This window comes from Somniosus microcephalus, chromosome 14, assembly GCF_052327205.1.
Source record: "Somniosus microcephalus isolate GS21.2 chromosome 14, FLI_Smic_1.0, whole genome shotgun sequence".
Classification (NCBI taxonomy): Eukaryota; Metazoa; Chordata; class Chondrichthyes; order Squaliformes; family Somniosidae; genus Somniosus; species Somniosus microcephalus.
In genome coordinates this window covers 109,259,870-109,284,926 of record NC_141000.1, presented here as the reverse complement: position 1 = coordinate 109,284,926, position 25,057 = coordinate 109,259,870, and the positions used below count along the sequence as shown (strand labels likewise).

General features: G+C 47.1%; 1 protein-coding gene across 2 annotated transcripts in view; it reads right to left on the bottom strand.

The window, feature by feature from the left end:
* The window catches only part of LOC147107832 (transcriptional regulator Erg), a 334,827-nt gene that overhangs the window by 252,345 nt on the left and 57,425 nt on the right, over positions 1-25,057 (bottom strand). For both annotated transcript variants that reach the window (XM_086007174.1, XM_086007176.1), the window contains exon 2: positions 24,617-24,705. The gene's annotated coding sequence lies outside the window, so the exon portion shown is untranslated. The remainder of the gene's footprint in view (positions 1-24,616; positions 24,706-25,057) is intronic.

The following is a 25,057-nucleotide window of genomic DNA, read 5'->3' as shown; positions in this document are numbered from 1 at the left end:
CGCAAAATCTTAGTGCTGTAATGCAGTCAATGGTTGCTGCCATCGAGTCTCAGCTTGATTCCACACAAGCTCTGACTGCTGCCATCATCGCTGGGTCCACCACAGTCCACCGGGGACCTCACGGTGTCGCAGCAGGCCAGGAATCTGTGCTCCAGCAGATTGGTAGGGATGCTGAGGTGCTGCCCCGGGGCAATGGCAGTGTCAGTCAAGCAGGAACCTGCTGTCATCTCTCAGGATGACAGCATTGCTGCTCCCACCACTGCCGCACCGCCATTGCCCTTGTCGCAGCCTGTCATCCAGCCAGGCCAGCCTGAGGTGGTGCAGTCTGCAGCCGGGCCTTCCAGGCTCAGAGCTGGTCGAGGGCGTCCAGCAAGGTCATCTGTAGTCTCTGGCACCGACACCCAGCAGCCTTTCACCAGCCCTGCTGCAGCCACTAGGCACAGACTACGTTGGAGCAGTAGATTACGAAAAGGCACTGTAAAGAGGGGAAGTAAGGGTTTGCACAAGGGTGATTAGTTAATATTGTTGTTGTATATATATGTGTTTACTGAATGTTGATAAATTTATAAATGGAATGTTACTGATTTTGTGGTGTCTCTCATTTCAGCTTTGCGCTGTGATATGGCAAGCGAAATGGTTGGAAAGATGGGGATGTGGTTCAGCAACTGGGATGTGGGGTAGAAATTATTGGAACCGCAGTCTGGTGAGGCGGTCACGGCCTGCCCTTCCAAAAGGCCAATTGAGTGGCTGCCTCCTCCCTCGCTGTTGTTCCTCCTCCTCATCCTCCTCCTCTCCCTCTTCCTCCTCCTGAGGTGCTGTGGCTATGCCTGGTGGCAATGGCTGGGCCCTCATGATAGCCAAGTTGTGCAACATGCAGCAGACAATGACGAAATGGGACACCCACTCAGTCGAGTACTGGAGGGCTCCTCCTGAGCAGTCAAGGCTGCGGAACCATTGCTTGAGCACGCCGATGGTCTGCTTGATGATGTTCCTGGTGGTGGAATGGCTCTCATTGTATGAGTGCTGAGCAGCAGTGTTGGGGTTGTGGAGGGGAGTCATGAGCCAGGAGGAGAGCGGATAGCCCTTGTCTCCGACCAGCCAGCCGCGAGCTTCATGTGATGGCTGGAAGAGTGCTGGAACACCGGTCTGGCGCAGGATGATGGCATCATGGCTGCTGCCAGGATAATGGGCATTGACGGTGAGGATTCGCTGTCTGTGGTCGCACACCAACTGCACATTGAGAGAGTGATAGCCTTGCAGTTACGGAATACCTCAGGATTGTTACGGGGTGCCCACAAAGCCATGTGGGTGCAGTCAATGGCACTCTGCACCATGGGGAAGCCCACTATCCTGGCAAAGCCACATGCATGTTCGTCCTGCTTCTCTCTGGTCATGGGGAAGGAAATGTAGTCCCTTCTCCTTCTGTAGAGAGCCTCTGTGACCTTGCGGATGCAGCAATGGATGGTGAACTGCGAAATGTTAGATATGTCTCCTGCTGCAGGCTAGAAGGATCCGCTGGCAAAGAAATTGAAGGCGACGGTGACCTTGACTGCCACTGAGAGAGCCGTGGTCATCCTGATCTGAGGCTCGAGGTCTGGCTGCAGGAGGTGGCAGAGCTCTGTGACCACCTCCTTGTTGAAGCAGAGCCTTCTAAGACATTGCTCCTCAATGAAATTTATGTAGGAGAAGTGCTCCCGGAATACCCTGGGAGGGTAAGGCCTCCTGTTGACAGCCCTGTTGGCCCTCCTCCCTCTGACCACATTTTCCAACCTTTGTCTCTGCCTCCGCTGCCTCCGACATTGATGCTGGAGGGCGAGGTCGAGCGCCAGGACAGCCCCCATTAATGTAACCAAGTGTAGGAGTTCGAAATCTCAGCACAATGAAACGGACAAATTTTTAGCAGACAGAACATGCCTGAAAGTAAGAAACGTTTACCTCACTGACAACGGCTGTTTCCCTATGTCAAACTGAGAAGGCAGCATTGTTTGGCGACTAAAATGAAACCGGATGTTGATCCCTTTAAACACCACTCCTACAGCGGCCGTCCGACTGCATCACGCCTCCTCTTCCTGCTGTTGTTCACGCCAGGTGCTAAGGCAGGGGGCAGCAGTCAATTTTGCATCTGGGCTGTTAACGGGGCGTTTCACACGTGTTGACATCACGCTCTGGCAGCCGCTAAAGGCATAGGTGCTAAATGTTATCGGCAGCGCTAAATCCCGGGAGAATGTCGCAGGCGGTATTGGATTCGCCACTCCCCACCGCAAACCCATTAGCGCCCCCCCCAACCCCCCCGACACTAACGGGAGGCGCTAACATGCCGATTTTCTCCCCATTATCTCTTTGCTGTTTCTGGGACTTTACTGTATGCAAATTGACCGCCACTGTTGTAATGTAGGAAATGCGGCAGCCAATTTGCGCACAAACAGCAATGAGATAAATGACCAGGTCATGTTTTAGTGATGTTGGTTGAGGGATAAATATTGGCCAGGACTCCAGGGCGAACTCCCCTACTCTTCTTCAAAATAGTGGTATATGATCTTTTACATCCACCTGAGAGGGTAGACAGGGCCTCGCTTTAACGTCTCATCTGAAAGACGGCACCTCCGACAGTGCAGCACTCCCTCAATGCTAAACCGAAGTATCAGCCTAGCCTCATGTGCTCAAATCTCTGGAGTGGGGCTTGAACCCGCAACCTTCTGACTCTGAGGTGAGAGTGTACCCCATCAAAAAGTCAGCAGCCGAGAAATTCCGGAGCACCCGTTATTGAGCGCTTTTCCCGCGCAGGTTCAGTACCTTGCGCTAGAATAGAGAGGTCTGAGGAGCACCGGATATTGGGCCTCAGAGACCAGTGTTGCGGAAGGGACCCTCTGGGAACGAAGATCGGGTCACAGCGACCTCAGTGAAGGATCGCGGGCCTCGTTGGGGGGCGGTGGGGGCGTGAATTAGTGGCCAGGTGGAAGGGGGATTGGTAGTCGGGGAGCCTGGAAGCTTTTACACAGGGTTTCCGCAGCACTCCCAGCGAAGTAACAACGGCGGAGTGGGAGAAGCTCCAAGGAAATTCCCAGCCCTAGTTTTTCCTCAAATAAAAGAGAAGGTATGGTGCAGAAAACAAAGGTGGTTGGACCCAGGTTTGGTTTTTCCACAACATTTCTGGTATTGGATACCCAATTATAACCAGCCCCAAAGGAGCGCACATCTGATTCTAGCATAAGCCTAAGGCATTGAATGTGTGTAACTGCAGACTATTCATTGTTATCATATGGGATGTCTGATCCAAACACACCACTTAAGTACAAGACTTCAAGATTCAAGCCTATAACATTCCACAATTATCCAGCTTTTAATGCTCAGCCCTTGACATATGGTCGGTTCATTGCCAAATTTTACCTAGAGACAACAGTGTATTTTAGAAATCTAATCACTCCTCTTTAAAATATGGACTTACGCTATGTGTTTTGACTAGATCACTGAATGAATGATTGAGTGGGCCGTGGTAAAAGAGGTTTACAAATTGTTCAATTTTTATGCAGTTAGCAGACACCATAATCCCAGCCAAACTCCAATCCAAGAATAAAATTTCTTTAGCAGATTTGACTGTATTAAATATAGGCGATAGCGTTAAGTATGATGTTTGCTGTAGGAGTGAAGGAGGTTGCTGAACTCACTCGTGATGATGTGCACAGTACTCTCTTTATAAAATAGTTCCCTAGTTTTATTTAGTTAAAATAAATTAATTAGGGTGAAATTATGCATCGCAACATCAGCATACAAACCTTTAATGTTCTTGAATGAAATTTCTTTGTCCGCTATTTAAATGGTGGCACTAATCCCCTCAAAATACACAAGCGGGCCTTGGGACGGGGGGACGGGGGGACGGGGGGACGGGGGGAAGGTGGAATGCTGGCCTGGGGGGAGGGGAATCGCTGGTCGGGGAGCGTGAAAGTTTTTACACATGTAAGCAGGGTTTCCGCAACGCTCCCAGCGAAGTAACAACAGCGGAGTGAGTGCAGCTCCAAAATGCTAGAACCTATTTTTAGGGACGTGGTAACAGGGCACTTGGAAAATCACAATATGATTAGGCAAAGCCAACATGGTTTTATGAAAGGGAAATCGTGTTTGACAAATCTGTTAGAGTTTTTTGAGGGTGTAAATAGCAGGGTAGATAAGGGCGAACCAGTGGATGTAGTGTATTTGGATTTTCAGAAGTCATTCAATAAGGTGCCAGACAATAGATTGTTACACAAGATTAGTGCTCATGGGATTGGGGATTAGTTAACGGACAGAAAACAGAGATTAGGAATAAACAGGTCATTTTTAGGATGACAGGGTGTAACTAGTGGAGTGCTGAAAGGATCAGTGCTTGGGCTTCAGCTATTTACAATCTATATCAATGACTTAGATGAGGGGATCGAGTGTAATGTATCCAAGTTTGCTGACAATACAAAGCTAGGTGTGAAAGTAAGCTGTGAGGAGGACGTAAAGAGGCTGAAAAGGGATATAGACAGGTTAAGTGATTGGCAAGAAGGTGGCAGATGGAGTATAATGTGGGGAAGTGAGAAATTATCCACTTTGGTAGGAAGAATAGAAAAGCAGAATATTTTTTTAAAGGCGAGAGACTAGTAAATGTTGGGATTCAGGGGGATTTAGGTGTCCTTGTAGACAAATCACAGAAAGTTAACATGCAGGTACAGCAAGCAAATAGGAAGGCAAATGGTATGTTAGCCTTTATTGCAAGGGGGGTGGAGTATAAGAGTAAGGAAGTCTTTCTGCAATTATATAGGGCTTTTAGTGAGACCACACCTGGAGTACTGTGTACAGTTTTGGTCTCCTTACCTAAGGAAGGATATACTTGCCTTAAAAGAGGTACAACAAAGGTTCACTGGATTGATTCCTGGGATGAGAGGGTTGTCCTATGAGGAGAGACTGAGCAGAATGGGCCTATATTCCTTGCAATTTAGAAGAATGAGAGCTAATCTCATTGAAACGTATAAAATTGTTAGAGGGCTTGACAGGATAATTGCTAAAAGGTTGTTTCCCCTGGCTGGAGAGTCTAGAACTAGGGGTCATAGGGCTGGATTTTCATTGGGCCGTGGAGTCGGGATTGGAGGCGTGTGGGGTTTAAAATCCTGAAATCAGGGGTCCCGACCCCATCCCGCCCCCAACCCGCCTTCATGCCAGTTTCAAAGGAGGCGGGTACCCGCCCCGCACTGGGAGCCGCCTCCCCAAGGCGGGAAGGGGATTAGTGCCAATTAACTGCCTGTTAACAGGTAGTTAACAGGCAGTTTTTAGCCTAATCCCTATTTTTATTGTTGAAATGTGGGATTCCCGACGGCTCCAAACCACGCCAAGTTAGCGAGGCGGGCCGTCGGGATGAAGAGCTTGGAGGGGTCGAGATGTCCGGTGTTCAGGTGAGTGATGAGTGCATGAGTGCAGAGGTAAGTGTGTTTGGTCTGTGTAAAGTGTTTAAAGAAGTTCTACTAACCTTTACTTACCTTTACAGCCTTCCTTCCTTCAGGTCTCGGGAGTCCCTCATCTCACCGGCACAGAAAGCAGAATGGCCGCCAGCTGTCAAAATCTGCAGCCTCTGCTTTCTGTTCCGGGGAGATCTCTAAATCATCCTGAGAGGAAAGAATTAACCTGGAGTACAGATTGCCAGTGTTTGACAGCTTCAAACAGCTGTGAAACATTGATATTTCATCTGTCAAAAGGTCTTGACAGATGAAATATCAATCTGTGATGTCACCTGTTGCCGGATGGCCCTTAATTGGCCTGCTGAGCCCGCTGGGCGGGCTCAACAAGGTCAATCAAGTCAAAATCGCGTGGGTTGGCTAGAACTCGATGGAGGCGGGACTACAACCCCAAAAGTTGCAGCCCTGCCTCCTACCCGACTCCTCAATGAAAATCCAGCCCATAGTCTCAAAGGGGGTCGGCCATTTAAGACTGAGATGAGGAGAAATATTTTCACTCAGAGGGTTGTGAATCTGTGGAATTCTCTGTCCCAGATGGCTGTGGATGCTCAGTCGTTGAGTATATTAAAGACTGAGATCGATAGATTTTTGGGAACAAAGAGAATCAAGGAATATGGGGATAGTGCGGGAAAGTGGAGTTGAGGTTGAAGATCAGCCATGATCTTATTGAATGGCAGAGCAGGCTCGAGGGGCCAAATGGCCTACTCCTGCTCCTATTTCTTATATTCTTATGTTCTTAATTTAACACTGACATTAAAATAATGAACTTCATGCAAACTCCTTAAGTGTTTACACACTAATATCACAGAGTACAATTCCATTCCATATATATACTGGTCAGTTTGGTTGTATTTTTTCTCGCATAATTTGGAGTATAGTGCACAGACTTCACACTTCTTTCCTGTATTTTAAGATTCCTTTACAGTATATCAAACCCATCAGCTGCCTCTTTGTGAAAAAGGTATATCTGTACTCTTTACCTATACCTGTTGTTCACCCCTCACCTCTTCACCTTGCCTATAAAGAGGATTATTCCTGCAGTTTATGTATGTTCTCTCTGCACTGTTTCTCAGCTCAAACATGGCTTATTTTAGGAAATATACCGCTCACAAAATGGCTTCAGCAATCGCATGCCTGGGGAGTGGCTTCCATTCTTGCAGCTCTGTATGAATTATTTTAAAATATAGTTGATTGCTAGGAGACATTTATGTCTGGGAAAACACCCAAATGCTAAATCAATTACTGTGTGTGAGCAGGTAAATAATCAATGACATAAAATGTGAACAGGTTAGGTCCAAGCAGCCAGCATTTATCAGACACCACAGGTGGTCATCGGTAAGCGTTTCTTTGCGTGTACACAAGAGAGCTTGCTGTACTTTGTTGAAGTAAAATGTTTCTTCCTCACAGAGAGCCTTCTCAAAGTTGAGACTGTGAGGTAAATCTTCTGACCGTGCACTCCCAGTGTGGAGCCTTGGCCACCAGGAGCCCATGTCTGGAAATCGCACAGGTGCAGCCCATCCATTAAAATTAATGGGCGAAAATGGTGAGCTACGTGTATGTACTGGGAGCACACAATTGGACATTTTTTCTTTGTATTTCAAATGTTTTTCTGGGGGGGTAGAAGGATTGGACACTTTTGATGTGCCAGTTATTTGTGATTTTGATGCAATAAGACAAGACCCCCAGCTCCATGGGTAAGGTCATTCTGAGAAAGACTATAACCAGTTGGGTGGTTACTCCTTTTCCAAGAAACATTTGTCTATCTTTTGTTTGAAAGATCTCCAAAGCAAACAACTCATAGGAGCTCAACTGAAGGGTTTGTCTGTTTAACTCTTTCAGGAACTGGTTCAAAGTTGTGGTGTTATTTGGAATATGGCCCCGATTTTAACTCCAGGTGGATTCCCCGCTCTAGTCTGAGTTAAAATTACTGTCGGGTCTCAACGATGTCATCGGGCCGCAACATGCCTATGTAAAGAAGGACCCTGTTGGCTCCGGGCGCGCGTTCTTGCTGCCTGCTCAGGAGAGCAGGTTAAAATTGCAGATGTTGCGGATCATGGCGGCTTTTAGACAGGCGAGAGCCAGGACGATTTTAACTGCCCGCCCGCCAGGATTCTGCTTAGTGCGTAGGGTTAAAATTGCCCCAAATTGTTTGTTGCTGTGAGTTACCCTATTTGTGAGCCAACCTGTTGAGTGATTAAGTCTGCTGTAAAAGCCTGCTGGTCTGACAGCTATTAATCACCTTCTGAAGTGATGTAGATGTACAGTGGAAATCCTACATATAATCCAGAGAGAATGAACTGGTCTGTTTTTCACCCAGGGCAAACTATCCAAGATTACTTTGCACACAAGGTTGTGCTTCAATTTGTATGAGGTATAGGATTGCATGTGTGACCTACTTTTGTGTTGGGTGCAAGAAAAGTTATTGGGAGATTTAATTGGAGGTGTTCAAAGTTCTAAGGGGTTTTCATAGAGTAGATAGGGAGAAACTGTTTCCACTGGCAGGAGGGTCAGTAACCAGAAGACACAGGTTGAAGGGAATCAGCCAAAAAACTAGGGGTACAATCAGAAGATTGATTTTTACGCAGCGAGTTGTTGTGATCTGGAACACACTGCCTGAAAGGGTGGTGGAGGTTGATTCAATGGTAACTTTCAAAGGGGCATTGGATAAATACTTGAAAATAAAATTTGCATGGCTATGGGGAAAGAGCAAGGGGAAGTGGGACTAACTGGATAGCTCTACCAAAGAGCTGGCACTGTCTGATCAAGGGGCTTGCGATGAAGTGCCCTACGGCGTAATGTTATTTTGTTTTTCTCATTCAGCCGTTAATGGATCTGTTGTTCATTTCCCCTGTCTGTTTTGTTCCAGTTTCATGTTAAATGTTGCAATGAGCTTTGGTCGAGATTGGAAGTTTTTTTTCAATAGTAGGATTGTTAATTGGGACAGGTTGCTATAGTTACAGCTGCTGTCCACTAGTGCTGAGCACGAGCGTGCAGCTGTTTGAAGTTTTTTTCAGGGTACTGGTTCTGGTCAGGTTCTTATACAATGTACACAGAATAACTTCCATATCCCATATACACAGACTAACAGCTACTTATTACAGAATTACATTATATAACAAGCTTTATTACACAAAGTTTGGTGTATATCATCTACAAGATTCACTGCAGCAACTCGCCAAGGCTTCTTCGACAGCACCTTCCAAACCCACGACCTCCACCACCAAGAAGGACAAGGGCAGCAGGCGCATGGGAACACCACCACCTCCAAGTTCCCCTCCAAGGCAAACACTAGCCTGGCTTGGAAATATATCGCCGTTACTTCATCGTCGGTGGGTCAAGTTCCTGGAACTCCCTCCCTAACAGCACTGTGGGAGTACCTTCACCACACGGACTGCAGCGGTTCAAGAAGGCGGCTCACCACCACCTTCTCGAAGGCAATTAGGGATGGGCAATAAATGCTGGCCTTGCCTGCGACACCCACATCCCATGAATGTATAATGAAAAAAAACCTTCATCAAATGCCCATAGCTGTATGGCTCTTCGGTTGTGCTATATTGTACTAGACTGCAGGTAATGTGTCCTGCACAGGAAGTAGTGAAATGTAATGACTTTTATGTTTCTAGATTAAACCCCATGCAAGCTGACATTGTAAACGGCTCCCCTCTCCTGAGGTTTGACCCCCTCCCTTTCAAAACTGCCATCATTAACCCCCCTCCTCACAAAACCCACCCTCAACCCCTCTGTCCTTGCAAACTACCGCTCCATCTCCAACCTCCCTTTCTGCGCCCAAGTCCTTGAACGTGTTGTTGACTCCCAAACCTGTGCCCATCTTTCCTGTAATTCCCTGTTTGAATCTCTCTAATCAGGTTTCCGTCTCTGCCACAGCACTGAAACAACCTGATTTAAAGTCACAAATGACATTCTCTCTGACTGTGGTGCACTATCTCTCCTCATACTTCTGGGCCTCTCTTCAGCCTCTGGCATGAAGCATACCATCTTCCTCCAACACCTTTCCTCAGTGGGGCTACCCTTGCTTGGTACCACTCTTACCTATCTGAGCATAGCCAGAGCAGCTCCAGCAATGGCTTCTCTTCCTGCCCCTGCACCATTACCACTGGAGTCCCCAACAATCTATCCTTGACCCCCTTCTTTTGCTTATCTACATTGTGCCCCTTGGCAACATCATCCGAAGACATGGCAACAATTTCCACATGTACACTGACTACTTCTCCTCTGCCTATCTTGACCCCTCATTGCCTCTTTGTTGTCAGCCTGAATGCCCAGCAGTTTCCTCCAGTTACACATTGGGAAGACTAAGGTCATCATCTTCAGCCCCCCCAGAAACTCCATACACTTGTCATTGATTTCATCCCCCTTCCAGGCCACTGTCTCAGGTCGAAGTCGACTGTTCGCAATATCAATATCTTATTTGACCCTGAGCTGAACTTCTGACTTCATATCCTCTCCATCACAAAGAGCACATACGGTACTACCATCTCCGTAACATTGCCATCCCATGCCCCAATCTCAGCCGATCTGCTGTCTAAACCCTGATCGAAGTCTTTGTCACCCCAGACTCGACAATTCCAATGCTCTCCTGGCCAGCTTCCTGCCCTCCATAAACTTCAGCTAATCAAAGGTTCTGCTGCCCGCACCCTAACCTGCACCAAGATCCATTGACCCATCACACCTGCCCTCACTGACCTACATTGGCTCCCAGTTCCCAACACTTCCAGGTTAAAATTCTCATCCTCATGTTCAAATCCCTTCATCGCCTCACCCCTCCCTATCTCTGTAACCTCCTCCAGCCCAACAACTCTCCGAGAACACAACAGAAAATGCTGGAAAAACTCAGCAGGTCAGGCAACATCCGTGGAGAGAAATTTGAGTTGACGTTTCGGGTCGAACCCTTCTTCAAAACTGGAAAGAAAAGAAAATAGATCGAAGGCAGGGCTGCGATCGAACAAAAGAAGTGAAAGAGACAAAAGAAGTAAAAGAGCTAGACGAGATGGTAATAGGCTGAGATTAGGTGTAAAGTGTACTGGCAGGGCAGGAGATAGCTGCCAGGTGTGAGAGAGAAACAAAAGGAAAGGGGGGGGGGGAAAGGAGTGGAAAAATTACAAGCCAAGGTTATGATCTGAAATTGTTGAACTCGAGATTGAATCCGGAAGGCTGCAGCATGCCTAATCGGAAGATGAGGTGCTGTTCCTCGAGTTTACGTTGAGCTTCCGTGGAACAATACAAGAGGCCAAGGACGGTGAGGTCCGAGTGGGAATGGAGCGGTGAATTAAAATGACAGGCGACCGGAAGCTCGGGGTCACCCTTACGGACTGAACGGAGGTGTTCCGCGAAGCGGTCACCCAATCTGCGTTTGGTCTCCCCAATGTAGAGGAGACCGCATCGTGAGCAGCGAATACAGTATACTAGATTGCGAGAAGTACAAGTAAATCGCTGTTTCACCTGGAAGGGGTGTTTGGGACCCTGGACAGTGGGAAGGGGGGAGGTATAGGGGCAGGTGTTACATCTCCTCCGCTTGCACGGGAAGGTGCCAGGCGAAGGGGAAGGGCTGTTTGGGGTGATAGAGGAGTGGACTAGGGTGTCTCGGAGGGAGCGGTCCCTACGGAATGCTGAAAGGGGAGGGGAGGGGAAGATACGTTTGGTGGTGGGATCACTTTGGAGGTAGCGGAAATGCCGGAGGATGATCCGTTGAATGTGGAGGCTGGTGGGGTGAAAGGTGAGGACAAGGGCAACCCTATCGTGGTTCCGGGAGGGAGGGGCAGGGGTGAGGACAGAAGTGCGTGAGATAGAACTGACACGGTCGAGGGCAGTGTCAACCACGGTAGAGGGGAATCCTCGGTTGCGGAAAAAGGAAGACATCTGAAGCACTGGTGTGGAAGGTGGTATCGTTGGAGCAGATACGGCGGAGATGGAGAAACTGGGAGAATGGAATAGAGTCCTTACAGGAAGTGGGGTGGGAGGAAGTGTAGTCCAGGTAGCTGTGGGAGTCAGTGGGCTTGTAGTGAATATTGGTCGATAACCTATCCCCAGAGATGGAGACGGAGAACTATGTGTTCTGACAACTCTAGCTTCTTATGCCTCCCCCCATTCCCTTCACCCGCCATTGGTGGCCGTGCCTTCAGCTATCTAGGCCCTAAGCTCTGGAATTCCCTTCCTAAGCCTCTTCACCTCTCTCTCCTCCTTTAAGGTCCTCCTTAAAACCTACCTCTTTGACCAAACTTTTAATCACCCTTTCTAACATCTCCTTCTTTGGCTTGGTGTCAATTGTTGTCTGATTTTGCTTCTGTGAAACGCCTTCTTTATCTTCAGGTGCTGGTTGAATTGCTATGCCTTTCTCAAATTTTCAACATTCACAGATTTACTTTTTATCTCTAACATTTATATCTAAACACACATCTCCTTACCTATGGTACTGAACTATGGCTCTAAAAAAAAAATAAGGATTGTGCCTGCTGTTGCTTCGGGTTATCACACTGACTGATTCCACTAACTAGTGATGGACCAAGTTGCTTCCATTGCACCGGTTAAATGGTCACTGAACAGGCAGGAGTCTGGAAAAAACAACATTCAAAATACACAGGGCTGCAACACTGCAGCATCAACGCAGAAGATGTTTGTGAAATGAATGGGGCAGTGAGATCAGAACGGGTGTTCCTGAGGAAAGTGCCATGAAGTGGCTCACCCTATGTTGTGTAGTTGTTATGAAGTTGCACATACACATCCCGCCCCAGAAGAAATCTGTTTTGAAAGACGTTCCTAACTATAGATTCACTTGGTTTTCACTATAACTTCACAGCAAACTTTCACTCCAAAGAAAAATGCAAGTCCTTTATACACCCCCAAAAAGTTGCTACTGTTTTTCTCTAAACTGTGAAGGATTACTCTTATTAAATAAAACAGAAACTAGTAAAAGTTTCCCCTTCCTACTGCCCCCCTCCCCCCACGCCCCCCGCCCCCCCCCCCCCCCGCTTCCCCGGATCACACAGCAGAATAACGGTAACTAAGGGAGCTGGAGCAATAAAGAATGACACGGTCTTTACCTTTCGTCGTGAGTGTGGCTGAGAGCAGCAGACAGCTGCAGTTAGTTGGACATCTGGAGTACAGAGTGAGCTGACTGGGCACGTGAGAACGTGTGTATGTGTCTGCCACTTCTTGGCAATGACACCCCCGCCGCCTCCCTCCCCCCCGCCCCCCCCCCCCACGTCCTATAAAACTCTTGCAGTATCTGTTCAATATCTGACCATATTTTTTCCACATGTACACAATGGTTAGATCGGTGAATGTGACTAGACCACACTTTCTTTCCCCCGAACGCACCCAGTGCGGTCTGCACAATGCCACAATATTCCCAAATATCAGAGAGGAGTTTCTTTTTTCAATGAATTCCAACCAGGAGTTTACTCTTCCTTCTCCTTGCCCCCGCACCAACCCCTAAGGAGAAGTAGCTACAGGAGCAGAGACGGACGTTAACTGGCTGTGCATTTTTAGTCCATCGATCTTTCCAAAATACAGGCCTTGAGGTTCTTTTTGTGACATTTATAATAATTATAGTAACCGGTTCATATTATATACCTTTACTTAAAACTAACATTACAGGTCACTAGTTAGGAATTTTGAAACCTCTCTGGGTTGAAAACATGCTACACCCAGAGAAAACACATTATTTACTGACTGCCAAACACAGAGGACCTTGAAAAATATACATTTTTTCAAGTTTTGATCTCTTTTACTTTGTTTTTTTTTAAATTTAGGTGATCATTGGTGTGAACAAAAAAATAGCCAGCACAAGAATCAGTTCAGTGAGTGGGGGCATGGTTAGCCTGGTAGGTTAGAGCACAGTAACATTACCTGTTAGTGATGGGGAAACAGGGGGAAACTACATGGGTCAGTGCCTGTCAGTGATGGTACAGGTGGAACTGGATGGGTCGGTGCCTGTCAGTGATGGTACAGGTGGAACTGGATGGGTCAGTGCCTGTCAGTGATGGTATTGGTGGAACTGGATGGGTCAGTGCCTGTGAGTGATGGTACAGGTGGAACTGGATGGGTCAGTGCCTGTCAGTGATGGTACAGGAGGGACTGGATGGTCGGTGCCTGTCAGTGATGGTATTGGTGGAACTGGATGGGTCAGTGCCTGTGAGTGATGGTACAGGAGAGACTGGATGGGTCAGTGCCTGTCAGTGATGGTACAGGAGAGACTGGATGGGTCGGTGCCTGTCAGTGATGGTACAGGAGGAACTGGATGGGTCAGTGCCTGTGAGTGATGGTACAGGAGGAACTGGATGGGTCAGTGCCTGTCAGTGATGGTACAGGAGAGACTGGATGGGTCGGTGCCTGTCAGTGATGGTACAGGAGGAACTGGATGGGTCAGTGCCTGTCAGTGATGGTACAGGAGAGACTGGATGGGTCAGTGCCTGTCAGTGATGGTACAGGAGGGACTGGATGGGTCGGTGCCTGTCAGTGATGGTACAGGAGAGACTGGATGGGTCAGTGCCTGTCAGTGATGGTACAGGTGGAACTGGATGGGTCGGTGCCTGTCAGTGATGGTACAGGAGAGACTGGATGGGTCAGTGCCTGTCAGTGATGGTACAGGAGGAACTGGATGGGTCAGTGCCTGTCAGTGATGGTACAGGAGGAACTGGATGGGTCGGTGCCTGTCAGTGATGGTACAGGAGGAACTAGATGAGTCGGTGCCTGTCAGTGATGGTACAGGAGGAACTGGATGAGTCGGTGCCTATCAGTGATGGTACAGGAGAGACTGGATGGGTCGGTGCCTGTCAGTGATGGTACAGGAGGAACTGGATGGGTCGGTGCCTGTCAGTGATGGTACAGGAGAGACTGGATGGGTCGGTGCCTGTCAGTGATGGTACAGGAGAGACTGGATGGGTCGGTGCCTGTCAGTGATGGTACAGGAGGAACTGGATGGGTCGGTGCCTGTCAGTGATGGTACAGGAGGGACTGGATGGGTCAGTGCCTGTCAGTGATGGTACAGGAGGAGTTGGATGGGTCAGTGCCTGTCAGTGATGGTACAGGAGGGACTGGATGGTCGGTGCCTGTCAGTGATGGTACAGGTGGAACTGGATAGGTCGGTGCCTGTCAGTGATGGTACAGGAGGGACTGGATGGGTCGGTGCCTGTCAGTGATGGTACAGGAGGAACTGGATGGGTCAGTGCCTGTCAGTGATGGTACAGGAGAGACTGGATGGGTCGGTGCCTGTCAGTGATGGTACAGGAGGGACTGGATGGGTCGGTGCTTGTCAGTGATGGTACAGGAGGAACTGGATGGGTCAGTGCCTGTCAGTGATGGTACAGGAGAGACTGGATGGGTCGGTGCCTGTCAGTGATGGTACAGGAGGAACTGGATGGGTCAGTGCCTGTCAGTGATGGTACAGGAGGAACTGGATGGGTCGGTGCCTGTCAGTGATGGTACAGGAGGAACTGGATGGCCGGTGCCTGTCAGTGATGGTACAGGAGGAACTGGATGGGTCAGTGCCTGTCAGTGATGGTACAGGAGAGACTGGATGGTTGGTGCCTGTCAGTGATGGTACAGGTGGAACTGGATGGGTCAGTGCCTGTCAGTGATGGTACAGGAGAGACTGGATGGGTCAGTGCCTGTCAGTGATGGCACAGGAGAGACTGGATGGTTGGTGCCTGTCAGTGATGGTACAGGTGGAACTGGATGGGTCAGTGCCTGTCAGTGATGGTACAGGAGAGACTGGATGGGTCAGTGCCTGTCAGTGAAGGATTTTGGACTTTTGATAATTGCTTTAAAGAAGACTAAAATAATGGGCTTGAATGAAACCCTTGCTTTCTTGGTAAAGAATGCCGTTGTCAGCTTGACCGCAATCAGGTGCTTATTGTCCAGGATGCTGCGAGAGTGAAACCTATGTTTTAGCCAGACGAAATGGAGCCTTGGTAAGATTATACCTGAATTAACTAATAACTAAATAATGTGGACAGTTGCAGAGATAAGGAAGCAAGGCCTGCCAACTGATAAGTGATTCTTTGATGTTTGATAATTAAGCTGCAGATTTTGGTAAGGAAACCATATAAAACAGCTCATTCTACAAGAGCTTGCGGGAGAACCACGGACAACATCGGAACAAGACGCCACAGGAAAGAAATCTTCGTTTTCTCACCAAGGCAAAGAATCTGATCAATTCTTTGTCTTAAGTTGTACTTGCTAGAAAGAAAAAGGTTCTATGAAAAGTTATTACTTTCTCTCTGGTACGAACTGTCACGTTGTATGTCAAATTAAATTCTTTGTAGTTCGAAAATAACTACAGCGTCTCACTTGATTTCTTAGCTTTTTGTATTCTGAACACAAGAGAAAAGTGATCTGACATCAGTGATTGTACAGGAGGGACTGGATGGGTCCGTACCTATCAGTAATGGTGGGAGCCATGTTGAACAAATTTAATCAAGTTTTTTGAAGAATTGAACGATTGAGTCGATAAAGGAAATACAACAGACATCTTGGGGTAGAAATTGTACAGCGTTAAACTGACGGCGCGAACTGGGCAGGAGGAACGATCCCTGCGGCGAAACAGGTAGGCCCGAGGCCCAATCAAAATCGGGTCTTGGCCCTCATTTAAATTAGACCAGAGAAGCAGACGTAAATGTCGGGCCGCTGCGATGTCGGCAATGGCCCTCACAGAAGGTCTGGGAGGGGCGATTGGATCGGGTTATGGGGGTGGAATTGCAACACCTCCTGCGTGTTTTCTTTTAAAAATGTACAATAACTTGTGATGTAAAATAATTACTAAGCACTTAGTTTGAGTATAAAACAAGGCTTTAATCAACTGTTTCACAACCATGAGTTTCTAGTTACATCACTAGTTCCTGGTTACAAAATGTCCTGGGCAAGCTGGGCCCACACCCAAGTACTTATACTCCTTGGACGGCGCCACCAGCTGGCCGCCCAGTGTTATTTCATGAGTCATTTCTTCATGAATGATAAGATTCATGACAACTTGCCTTTCATTGGCTGCCATGGGGACCGCTGAAGGATCCTGAGTGGGGTAGGCCCGACGTTATTAAAATGACTAATAGAATCTCTCACTAGGTGGTTGTTTTCATTGGAAGAGCTCATTGAAAGCTGTCCACAGATACTGAACACTAGCCAATTAGTTCAAGTTTAACATTAGCCTATGACTTATTGTGTGTACACTGTGTCAATATATCATGGAAAGCAGTCATTAACTGAAGGACACGCACGTCTGCACAGAAAGGAAGGGAAAATCAGAGAGAATGTCATCTCCAAAGTGCTCTTGTGTATTTCCTAGAACCTTCAGAGTAAGTAGAACAAAACTGGAAGTAGGCAACCCCACCTCCTGCTGTTTTTTTATTAAACTTGCATTTATATAGCGCCTTTCATGACCGCAGGACATCCCAAAGTGCTTTACAGCCAATGAACTGTAGTAACTGTTGTAATGTAGGAAACGCGGCAGCCAATTATGCACAGCAGGCTCCCACAAACAGCAATGTGATAATGGCCAGATAATCTGTTTTAGTGATGTTGATTGAGGGATAAATATTGGCCAGGGCACCAGGGATAACTCCCCTGCGCTTCTTCAAAATAGTGCCATGGGATCTTTTACCTCCACCCGAGAGAGCAGACGGGGCCTCGGTTCAATGTCTTATTCGAAAGACAGCACCTCCGACAGTGCAGCACTCCCTCAGCACTGCATTGGAGTGTCCACCTAGATTATGTGTTCCAGTCTCTGGAGTGGGACTTGAACCCACAACCTTCTGTCTCACAGCTGAGAGTGCTACCCACTGAGCCACAGCTAACATCTTGGCCATAGTTGGTGTGTAGTCCACTGAGACCAGGAAGTGGGGGTAAAATCAATTAAAGTCTTAAGGGGGGAGAAATTCGGTATCGCCCCGGTTGGGGCGCAATTATCGGGCGCAAAGTTTAGCGCCTGGCGCTAATTATCGCCTCCGACTGCAAACTTGGCTTCTATCGCCCCTGGAGGTGATTGGAGCACTAAATCAGGTGCTACACACCTCTCTTAAGGTGCTAACGCCGAGGAGCGAGGTGCTACCTCAGAGCACTGGCGAAGCTCAGGTGATGTCAGTCAGCAATGGAACACAGACACATTGGCGCCGGCCAGTTCTTAAAGGGGAAGGCCGATCTTGCTCTCCATCCACACCCTGCTCATTGCAGCCTTGAATCTCGGCCTGGAGAGACCTGTACATCAATTCTGCTGGAAAGAACAATGGAGAGGCCCAGGGAAAGAGCTCAGAGTGCAGCCCCCATAGTCTCTTCTAAATTGATGCAAGGAAGATCAGATCAAAATGAACCTGCCAAGTGCTGCTCAGTACCCAAAACTCCTTCACACAGCGTTGAATCTCTCCAGAAGTCTCTCTCTCTCTCTCAGAATGCGTGGTGCAAAAATGTCGCCGACAAAAATAGGCAGGAAGCGGTCACCTTTAAATAGCGCTCCCCCAGTCCCTTCCTGACTGCAAAACGCTCCCCTCAACCTGTCGTTGCTAGCGGCAGGCGGTAAGGCAGGGGGCACCACTCAATATCTGGTCCGGGGCGCTACCGGGGTGTTGCACGCTCGACTGATGCCACGATTTGCGGACGCTGGAGATCATGACGGTAGCGTTTAGCGCCTCCACAAAATGTCTGATCAATTTCGTGAGCGGCGCAAACATCGCCGCGCCTGGGCGCTAGTTGCTTTGTGCCCCATTAGCGCCCTCTTAGGGCGCAAACGGGAGGCGCAAACCAACTAAATTTTTCCCCCTCAATCTCAAACAGAAAAATAAAAAGAATCCAGCATTATTGATATCATGTCCTTTGAGTCTGGAGACTTTGGTTATCTTTCGGCAGTCAGATTATTTTTTAATGCATGTTTATTTTCAAGTGTACAGTTAGGCCAGAAAGCGCAGAGTTTGGTTTCGTTACCTTTAAAGCTATATTTCCTGGTTTAACTTTCACAGTTCATTCAGTCCTTTTCTAGCTATAATTTTACCTTTTGTTTAAAAAGAAAGAAAAATTCTATCTGTCTGGACGTTGCATTTAGAGGCTTGAATTAAAATGCCACAGAAAACCGCTGGAATGAACTGGGAGCAAGTTGGGACTTTCTGAAAACTTTCACAGATCTGGTTTTCATCGAAATGGAGTTGACTGTATTTCAAGTTCTGGAATTAATTATACAACTGACTGAATAGTTTGACAAGTGCGATATTAAAGTGAAATATAATCTCGTCCACTGAAGGGTGCTTTAATTCTTATTTTAATGACCCTAAGCCAGCCGGTTCCCCTCCAACCTCCCCCACCCCCATCCCCTCCCCCCTGCAAATCCAGCTGGAGCGATAGGTCCAACAGCGCAACAATACCTGGGCTGCAGGTGGGATGCAAGGTTCAGCGCCTGTCTACTTAGTCTACTGACATTGAACAAGGTTGTCCAAATGAGGAAACAGAAGCGCTAATACCGCTGCAAATTTATCTTTTTCTTTAAATACCATTAGATTTTACTAATGCACCTCCACCACCTAGAAGGACAAGGGCAGCAGGTGCATGGGAACACCATCACCTCAAAGGTTCCCCCTCCAAGCCACACACCATCCTGACTTGGGACATATAATCGCCCATTTCCTTTATTGTCGCTGGGTCAAAATCCTGGAACTCCCTCCCTAACAGCACTGTGGGAGTACCTTCACCACACGGACTGCAGCGGTTCAAGAAGGTGGCTCACCACCACCTTCTCAAGGGAAACTAGGGATAGGCAATAAATACTGGCCAGGCTAGCGATGCCCACATCCCGAGAGTGAATTTTTAAAAAAAATTCGTAGATTGTTGGCATTAGAATGACAATGCTATATCAAGAACTTGTGATGGCCTGTTAAAATGAGCTCTTTAGATGGTCCAAGTGGAAAATGCAGTGTCCTGAACTCTACCCTCAAAGTACCTCATAGCACAGATTCCAATATCAAAACTGTTAGCAGATCTCAGCCAGAGCTGCAGTAAAGAGCACCACAATGACAGGCTGGGCACAAACATGAACAATAGCCAGAGAGCTGCAGTCACCCAGCAGGAGAGGAGAGGGGGGGAAATTGGAAAGAAGAAAAAAAGAATTATCGAATAAACCCTAATTATTATACAATCAACTCCAAATCGAATGCAATCATTCGTATACATGTAAGATCTAACTCAGTCTTCTTTAATCTTGTTCCAGGGAATCGGTTATGGCAATCGAATTCTAATGACAGTGCTGACTGCACACTTTCTGCATCATTGTGTCATGTTGTTTTCATTTGTAAGTTATAATGAAATCAGCACGTTTTATAAGTTGGGATCTTAGGTTTATTTTTGTTTCAATCATTTTATTCTTACAGACACGTTTAACCAATACCTTCCACATACAATACCTTCCATAGCTGTCCATGAGCAGACTCTGTTTCCAATTAAAAGACTCAGACAAGAGTATGTGGCATGCCAGAGCATGCAGCAAGTCTGCTCAAAGTGTCACACAATGAAGTGAGGAAGAGCAGCAATCAGAAAAGGCAGGAATCAGAAAGGGGGGAAGATTATTTTCAGGCAGCGGCAGAGTAGGAGGAAAGGGGATAGATAGAATCATAGAATCATACAGCACAGAAGGAGACCATTTGGCCCATCGTGTCTGTGCCGGCTCTTTGAAAGAGCGATCCAATAAGCCCCACTCCCCCGCTCTTTCCCCATAGTCCTGCAAATGTTTTCCCCTTCAAGTATTTATCCAATTCCCTTTTGAAAGTTACTATTGAATCTGCTTCCACCACCCTTTCAGGCAGTGCATTCCAGATCACAACAACTCGCTGTGTAAAAAAACCAATTCTTCGCCTCTGGTTCTTTTGCCAATTATCTTCAATCTGTGTCCTCTGGTTACCGATTCTTCTGCCAGTGGAAACAGTTTCTCCTTATCTGCTCTATGAAAGACCCTCGTAATTGGGGAGATGGAGGAGGAAGAGAGAGGAAGGAGAGAAAGAAAAAAGGGAGGAATAGAGGGCGAGAGAAGCAGAGAGAGAGAAAATGGGAAATAAAGGGAAAAGGAGATAGCAGAAGTTAGAGAAAAGAAGGGAAAAAAGTGGGGGAGAGAACAGAAGAGAGGGAGAAGAGGGAGGGAGAAGGAGGAAGGGATAGGAGAAAGGGGAGAGAGATGGCAGAGAAGGGGAGGGAGAACAAGATGGAGAGGCAAAGGAAGGAAGAGAGAGAGGGAGTATTTACATGAACGAAATGGCTGGGATAATAGAGGGGAGAGTGAGAGGCAAACAGAAAGTGAAAGAGAATACTAGTGTGAAGGAGCATGGTGAAAGGACGGGTCTTAAAAAGGATTAAAAATTAAACAAAAGATACTGGATAACGGGTGCATTTTTTTTCCCTGTTATCCTCTGCGCTGTTCTAGCTCTTGACCTATATGTCGGACTGCTAGAAAATGATTAAATCAATGCGAGTTTAACAAAAGTCTTCTGCTTATCGTATACTGATGCAATGTAAAAAACAACACTTCACAATGACATTAGGCACAGAGTATAACTACCGCATAAAAGAAAACAATCTCCCCCACTCTCTTACTGCACACACACGCACACACGTCCATAGAATATAAAGTCAATCACTGATCAGAGCAAGGTTAATTTGCCAAGAAAAACCTTGCTTGTATCAGGAGTTGTTCTAATCCATAATTTACTTTTCCACTGTTAAAATTCTAGACCTGACACACACAAACCACATGCTTCCAACTGCAGAAGCACAGTCATTTTTTTTAAATGTTAAGCCAAAAATTTAGCAATCAGAACTCTTACTGAGGCAATCCAAGCTTTCTTGCCAGTACTGTCAACACACTGGAACAGAAGAAAAAGCATTTACCTTTCATTCGAATAGAAGAAAACATGAGGAAAGGCTACTTGGCTCATCAAGCCCTCCTCCCCACCCATCCATGGACCATGGCCTCACCCCAACCCATTTAAATTCCTGACAAAAAAGTTCTTCGTGAAAACTCGCTGCTTCCCAAAGCCAAACTCCAGAATGCTGCTCCATCCTCCCATCTCTACTATTAAACTCGAAACACATGATCCTGCCCATCCTCAACAGAACAGGAACCATTGTGTCCTGTGCAGTATTTGACCAGCTCACTCTATGCCTATCCCTGGAACCTCGCATCATTCCCAGTTCCTTTTTGAAGGAGTTAATTAATTGTAGGAGCGACTGCTCTTGCCAGGAATCTGCTCCATTTAACCTGCCAGCAATGAAGATTTTGTGATTCACAGGGATAGACAGGAAAGATTTTTCCCTTCTGTCCCCCTGAATCACATAAATTAACACAATGGTGCAAAAGCAATAAATTGTTAAGGTCACAAGTGTTGGCCACACCGACTACACTGTGTGGAACAAAAAGTTTCTTCCAATCCCATAAATTACTGCCAGGTATTATCACATGAATGCTTGACACGCTCATATCACATTCCTCTGTTCACTCTTTAACGGAGGCATTGGGAGAAATTTTAACACCCCCAGGACGGGTGGGTGAGGATCGGGGGAATGGGGATTAGGTTAAAATTCCCAAAATCTGAATCCCGACCCCAACTAGCCTTGTATGCCCCTATCTCGGGTTTTAACGGAGGCGGGCTAGGGTGACTGACCTACACCTGAGAGGCGGGTCAGTTATTTAAATATGTTAATGAGGCTGCGTGCCCCAGATTTTAACAGACTTTTTGATTTAATACCTCCAGCATGGGTTTCCCGAGCCCGGGAAAATCCCACCGCTGAAGGATAGTGAAAGCGGCCAGCTCCAGCAGGTAAGTGCCTTCCCAGCACTGCTTGCGGGTCGAGAGGAGCAAGAGTCCTTCCCTCCGGCCCTTCAAGCAAACTGCCATCCCTCCCCGCAATTGGCCTCCCTCCCCACGATCTGAGACCACCCCCCCCCCCGACCCGCAATCTCCCCGACCCATGATCTCTCCAACAACCCCCCCGCGATCTCTTCAACCCTGCCACCATTGCCCCCACCATCCGCGATCTCTTCAGCCCGCCCTCTCACAATCTCCACCCCCCGACCCTCCCCCCTCTCCGCTCCACAGCTGCGGCCTTCCAGAGAGTTAAGTTCTCCATTGAAATAGTAGACAGAGAAATGCCTGGGCTCTAATGTTTCCTTTCACTTGGAACCTGTTCATTTTAAGCCTGTGTCCCTCATTTTGGAGGAAAGCTATTGAAGGAAGGCATGTTTGCAGTAGGGATTGTCCCACTGAAGTGAACTGGGAAAATGAGCACTTGCTCTTAAATATAACCATGTAATTAGAGCGCAGAGATGTGTAAGAATAATAGCTCCCAAGATTACCAGGCAATAATCTCATCAGGGGTTTTAGATGACACCAAAGAGTGAAGTTCTAGTGGTTTTATAATCATCGTTGATGTTGCCTAGAAGTCACTCCCATTCACCCGCGATATTTCTTGATAATATATACTGTGGAGTTGGCTGGGGTGATTGTATTTCATATTTAATCTGTGGTTAGGGGGGGGAGGGGTGTATACTGGTGGCAGATGTCATGCAGAGCATGAACAGCAAGCATGCTCCACGAGCCTGACGTGTGATGGTGTCTTCACTGAAGGATTAGTAACCTTGGCATAATCACTGCACATTTATGAAGTGATAATGTCCAGAATATAAGGCACGTATGATGCTAAATGCAGCTGAATTTTCTGCTAGGGAAGTGCTAGTATTTTGCTCTTGATATCAAAACTTCCATCAAGTAACGGTAATATTCAAGTAACGGTATAATTTTACACCTCCAACATTGTCTGCTGTCTATGAATTGAATGTGAATGATCGCTTGAATATTCTGTTCTAACAAGGATATTAAGGGTTACGGAACCAAGGCGGGTAGATGGAGTTAAGATACAGATCAGCCATGATGTAATTGAATGGTGGAACAGGCTCGAGGGGATGAATGGCCTACTCCTGTTCCTGTTTCTATGTTCTATCCACTATGATAAAACAGCCATTGGTTAAGGGCTTCTCAAGCTCAACAATTAAAAGTCTGTTTCCTAGGGCTGCACCTTGAAACCATGGCTACAAGATGCAGGAGAATGGGCGTGGTGATCCGCGCTCATATTTTCCCTTTCTCCCTCTGTGGAAACTCTTCACCTCTGCTTTGTACCTCTGCACAGCTGAGATTACATGTGAAGGATCGCAGGCCCTTAGTGTGTTTGAACTCAGATCCAGGTGCAGTCTGTTCTGAAAAGTACATCTATTGAGCGGCCATGTTGGATGCGACAACAGGTGCGTTATTCTCCAGACACTACTCTTTTCCTTTGTATTTCTTTTTCCCAGTTTCCTCCCTTCCGCTCCTGAAGGCTGCCCAGCTGAGACACAACAACAACTTGCACCTATATAGTGCCTTTAATGAGGTGAAACATCCCAAGGCGCTTCACAGGAGCGCTACCAGACAGCTTCACTGATGTTTTACTTAGCCCTCTGCTGCCTCATTCAAGTGGCCTTTCCTCATGAGCCTAGAGAGTGAATCTGAACAGGAGGCGTCATCACAGCTGAGTCCGATTCTGTCAGTCACACACACACGCACACACACGCGCACACACACTATCCAGTAGGGTCATTGGGCAGTGATCGGAAGCAGAAATCCTTGTAGTTTTTCCCTCTCTAATGTATGGGTGCTGAGGACAACTTTAGTACCCAACCTGTTGCCCCAGCTGAGGCCAATAAATACCAGGGGTCAAACCTCGGGCTTCTTGGTCGATATGGGCCTCAGTTCTGCAACAGACAGTGCAATCACCAACAAAGCCAGCCAAGCACGTGAATGACTATAATTTCTGACTTTCTTAATGGTGCTCTTTGTAGACTGGAGGCAACATGACATGGAGGAGAAGATGATAGTGCTGTTGTAGGACCGGCAGATGTGCACTGTCACAGATTAGTGTCACAAATTGTCTTTATTTTGCAGCAAGCCACTGTGAAACACATAACATGTAAACAGCTAATCAGCACAAGTTTTGCTCCATAACAACCTCCACATTCTCAACCCCAACCCACCCCACACCCTGCATACCCCCTCTCTCCCTCCCTCCCACACACCCCACCCCAAGTCAGAGCATTGTCTCAGGCAATAAACTTACAGAAACGTATTTTACTGACTTACTTTGATATGAGCCGCTGAGTCTGGGACAGTCTGAATCATGTCCTTTTGCTGAGCTACAGGGTGTAACAACAAGGCAGGCCTCACAACTCCTGTGTACAAGAAGAAAAGGTGGATTTAGACCACTGGTGAGATGAAGTCCTCTACATGTGGAGCCGGGTGAATTAACAGTCCAGTATAATAAACAAATGCAGCACGAACTGTGCCAGTCAATTTGGTGGCCAAATTTAAAGAGAACAGATTTAACTACGGAAACATATATTTGAAATGGCCAGAAGCTGATGATGTCAGTTATATTCTAGACTAACCTCAGCACACTGAGCTTTCCAATTTCATAAATAGTCCAATGACATCAGATGTTTTGAATAATGAAATCATTTTTGGTTAAGGAGCTTGTCCTGTGATTTTTTTAAATGCAACATAAACATTGTCATGACTATGATG